This window comes from Babylonia areolata, chromosome 14 (genome assembly GCF_041734735.1).
Source record: "Babylonia areolata isolate BAREFJ2019XMU chromosome 14, ASM4173473v1, whole genome shotgun sequence".
NCBI classification, from domain to species: domain Eukaryota; kingdom Metazoa; phylum Mollusca; class Gastropoda; order Neogastropoda; family Buccinidae; genus Babylonia; species Babylonia areolata.
The window spans coordinates 10,109,396-10,114,395 of NC_134889.1; the positions used below are offsets into that span (position 1 = coordinate 10,109,396).

At 48.1% G+C, this 5,000-nt stretch overlaps 1 protein-coding gene across 2 annotated transcripts in view; it reads right to left on the minus strand.

The window, feature by feature from the left end:
* LOC143289477 (phosphatidylinositol 4-phosphate 5-kinase-like protein 1) overlaps window positions 1–5,000 on the minus strand; it is a 24,153-nt gene that overhangs the window by 5,921 nt on the left and 13,232 nt on the right. The window lies entirely within an intron of this gene.

A 5,000-nucleotide genomic window follows, 5' to 3' on the forward strand; every position in this document is an offset into this window, starting at 1 on the left:
TCCCCAGTCAGTGACAACACACCTCCCTCCCCAGTCAGTGACAGCACACCTCCCTCCCAGTCAGTGACAACACACCTCCCCCCAGTCAGTGACAACACACCTCCCTCCCCAGTCAGTGACAACACACCTCCCCAGTCAGTGACAACACACCTCCCTCCCCAGTCAGTGACAACACACCTCCCCAGTCAGTGACAACACACCTCCCCAGTCAGTGACAACACACCTCCCCAGTCAGTGACAACACACCTCCCTCCCCAGTCAGTGACAACACACCTCCCTCCCCAGTCACTGACAACACACCTCCCCAGTCAGTGACAACACACCTCCCTCCCCAGTCAGTGACAACACACCTCCCAGTCAGTGACAACACACCTCCCCAGTCAGTGACAACACACCTCCCTCCCCAGTCAGTGACAACACACCTCCCAGTCAGTGACAACACACCTCCCTCCCCAGTCAGTGACAACACGCCTCCCCAGTCAGTGACAACACACCTCCCTCCCCAGTCAGTGACAACACGCCTCCCCAGTCAGTGACAACACACCTCCCCAGTCAGTGACAACACACCTCCCTCCCCAGTCAGTGACAACACACCTCCCCAGTCAGTGACAACACACCTCCCTCCCCAGTCAGTGACAACACACCTCCCTCCCCAGTCAGTGACAACACACCTCCCCAGTCAGTGACAACACACCTCCCCAGTCAGTGACAACACACCTCCCCAGTCAGTGACAACACACCTCCGCAGTCAGTGACAACACACCTCCCTCCCCAGTCAGTGACAACACACCTCCCTCCCCAGTCAGTGACAACACACCTCCCTCCCCAGTCAGTGACAACACACCTCCCAGTCAGTGACAACACACCTCCCTCCCCAGTCAGTGACAACACACCTCCCCAGTCAGTGACAACACACCTCCCAGTCAGTGACAACACACCTCCCTCCCCAGTCACTGACAACACGCCTCCCAGTCAGTGACAACACACCTCCCTTCCCAGTCAGTGACAACACACCTCCCCAGTCAGTGACAACACACCTCCCAGTCAGTGACAACACACCTCCCTCCCCAGTCACTGACAACACGCCTCCCCAGTCAGTGACAACACACCTCCCTCCCCAGTCAGTGACAACACGCCTCCCCAGTCAGTGACAACACACCTCCCCAGTCAGTGACAACACACCTCCCTCCCCAGTCAGTGACAACACACCTCCCTCCCCAGTCAGTGACAGCACACCTCCCCAGTCAGTGACAACACACCTCCCCAGTCAGTGACAACACACCTCCGCAGTCAGTGACAACACACCTCCCTCCCCAGTCAGTGACAACACACCTCCCTCCCCAGTCAGTGACAACACACCTCCCCAGTCAGTGACAACACACCTCCCTCCACAGTCAGTGACAACACACCTCCCCAGTCAGTGACAACACACCTCCCAGTCAGTGACAACACACCTCCCTCCCCAGTCAGTGACAACACACCTCCCTCCCCAGTCAGTGACAACACACCTCCCTCCACAGTCAGTGACAACACACCTCCCCAGTCAGTGACAACACACCTCCCAGTCAGTGACAACACACCTCCCTCCCCAGTCAGTGACAACACACCTCCCTCCCCAGTGACAACACACCTCCATCCCCAGTCAGTGACAACACACCTCCCTCCCCAGTGACAACACACCTCCCTCCCCAGTCAGTGACAACACACCTCCCTCCACAGTCAGTGACAACACACCTCCCCAGTCACTGACAACACACCTCCCCAGTCACTGACAACACACCTCCCCAGTCAGTTTTAGCTTCCCATTCTCAAGGAGGCATCACTGCATTTGCACAGATCAATGTGTAACTACAGTACATCTGCTAGGCCGGTGCATGGCCAGCAGCATAACCCAGCATGCTAGCTTGGTCTTCAGTTCATGTGTATATATCTGGTTACCTATCAAAGGGGATTTCTTCTCCAGAATTTGCCAGAGGACAACCCTTTTGTTGCCATGGGTTCTTTTTCAGTGCGCCACGTGCATGCTGCACACAGGACCTCAGTTAAAAATATCATCCGATTGACCAGATTCTCATTTATTTTGCAGTCAAACTTGAGAGAAAGGGTGACAGTGTCACTCAAAGCCAGCCCCTCACAGACACCACTGACAGATAAATGTCTTAAACATTCCACCACCTACCTCCCAGATATATGTCTTAAACATTCCACCACCTACCTCCCAGATATATGTCTTAAACATTCCACCACCTACCTAGATAAATGTCTTAAACATTCCACCACCTACCTCCCAGATAAATGTCTTAAACATTCCGCCACCTACCTCCCAGATAAATGTCTTAAACATTCCGCCACCTACCTCCCAGATAAATGTCTTAAACATTCCACCACCTACCTCCCAGATAAATGTCTTAAACATTCCACCACCTACCTCCCAGATAAATGTCTTAAACATTCCACCACCTACCTCCCAGATAAATGTCTTAAACATTCCGCCACCTACCTCCCAGATAAATGTCTTAAACATTCCGCCACCTACCTCCCAGATAAATGTCTTAAACATTCCACCACCTACCTCCCAGATAAATGTCTTAAACATTCCGCCACCTACCTCCCAGATAAATGTCTTAAACATTCCACCACCTACCTCCCAGATAAATGTCTTAAACATTCCGCCACCTACCTCCCAGATAAATGTCTTAAACATTCCACCACCTACCTCCCAGATAAATGTCTTAAACATTCCACCACCTACCTCCCAGATAAATGTCTTAAACATTCCGCCACCTACCTCCCAGATAAATGTCTTAAACATTCCGCCACCTACCTCCCAGATAAATGTCTTAAACATTCCACCACCTACCTCCCAGATAAATGTCTTAAACATTCCACCACCTACCTCCCAGATAAATGTCTTAAACATTCCACCACCTACCTCCCAGATAAATGTCTTAAACATTCCACCACCTACCTCCCAGATATATGTCTTAAACATTCCACCACCTACCTCCCAGATAAATGTCTTAAACATTCCACCACCTACCTCCCAGATAAATGTCTTAAACATTCCACCACCTACCTCCCAGATAAATGTCTTAAACATTCCACCACCTACCTCCCAGATATATGTCTTAAACATTCCACCACCTACCTAGATAAATGTCTTAAACATTCCGCCACCTACCTCCCAGATATATGTCTTAAACATTCCACCACCTACCTCCCAGATAAATGTCTTAAACATTCCACCACCTACCTCCCAGATATATGTCTTAAACATTCCACCACCTACCTAGATAAATGTCTTAAACATTCCACCACCTACCTCCCAGATAAATGTCTTAAACATTCCGCCACCTACCTCCCAGATAAATGTCTTAAACATTCCGCCACCTACCTCCCAGATAAATGTCTTAAACATTCCCCCACCTATCTCCCAGATAAATGTTTTAAACATTCCGCCACCTACCTCCCAGATAAATGTCTTAAACATTCCACTACCTACCTACCAGATAAATGTCTTAAACATTCCACCACCTACCTCCCAGATAAATGTCTTAAACATTCCGCCACCTACCTCCCAGATAAATGTCTTAAACATTCCGCCACCTACCTCCCAGTCTATTTTCTTGTGGTGCAGTGTATTACTTTGTTGTCAGAACAAATTTCTCTGTGCGAAATTCTGGCTACTGTCCCAAGGGACAGTGCAATGCTACATGCAGCACCACCCCTTTTTTCTGCCTGGAAGTGTATTTCTTTACAAACTTTTTGCCAGAGACAACACTTTTGTTGCTGTGTTTTTTATTTGGTTGTTATGCGCATGAAGTGCATGCTGCACTCAGAGTCATCTCAACTGAATCACTAGCATCCAGACCAACACTCAAAGTCTACAGGAGGGGAAACAATTCTGACGAGTATGAGTGAACTTGTCTCCTACCCACATAACATGTCCTTGCAAAGCAATCTTAGCAGTACTTGAGAATGTTCTCAAAGTCACTGGAATTAGCTTTGACTTAGGAATTAACTTTCACTCTTTCACCACAAAGTTTGTGTGTGAAAAGCTCTCACAAGAGCCAAATATTTCAGACTCTACACTGTCAGTCACATAATTCAGTTCCTGTCAAAATAACACAGAGGACTTCAAAGTTGATTAAGAAGGGGGTCAAGGGGGGAATGTTGGTCAATTTCCTTTTGCACAGGAAAGTTGGATGCAGCTGTCAAGCTTTGTTACCATGTGAAAAACAGTCGGTTTAACATGTCCCCTTCATTTCGACAAAAGTCCCCTGTGGCTGTGAACTGTCTAGTCGACAAAAGTCACCTGTGGATAATGAAAGAGTTGAACAAACATGGAGCAGTGACCGAGTGGTGGTGATGCACCTGACTATAATGCAAGTCTCCTCAGGTTTGAGTCCCATACATGGACTACTTTATGAGGAGTGTATCTCCTTTACAAGGTCTGCCTTTTCACTCACTCGGGACGACAAGTTTTCTCCCTTGCTTTTTCCCCACAGACGGCCCATTTGTAAGGGTTTGGAAAAAGAAATTACAAAAAATACAAAATACAGAGTAAGAAAATGAAACTTTCAGAACTGGTTTATTACATGTTGTGCTATTACATATAAACAAAATCAAATTTCTCATCTTATTTTTACAGTTTTGCCATATGTAGAAAATAATGCCAATTTTTCACCCTGAATCACCATACCCATGCTCGCTTTCTGCATTAAATTCACTTTCTTCTTCTTCATCATCCACCTCTTCAATGTCCGACCCTTCAGTTTGTAGCATTTCAAGTACTTCAGCAACACCAAAACATTGCCGTTGCTGCCTTGTTCGCTCCACAACATTTTGAGAAGAGCCCGCTCTGCTAACAGGCTGGCACGCGAGCAGACGACCGGTCAGTGACTTTGTCAGCGTGTGTGCGAGACGGGCCACACATGGCAGGATGGCCAATCATACCATTCGATTGTGGAGTGACCCAGAATAGTGCACTCTGCTTGGCT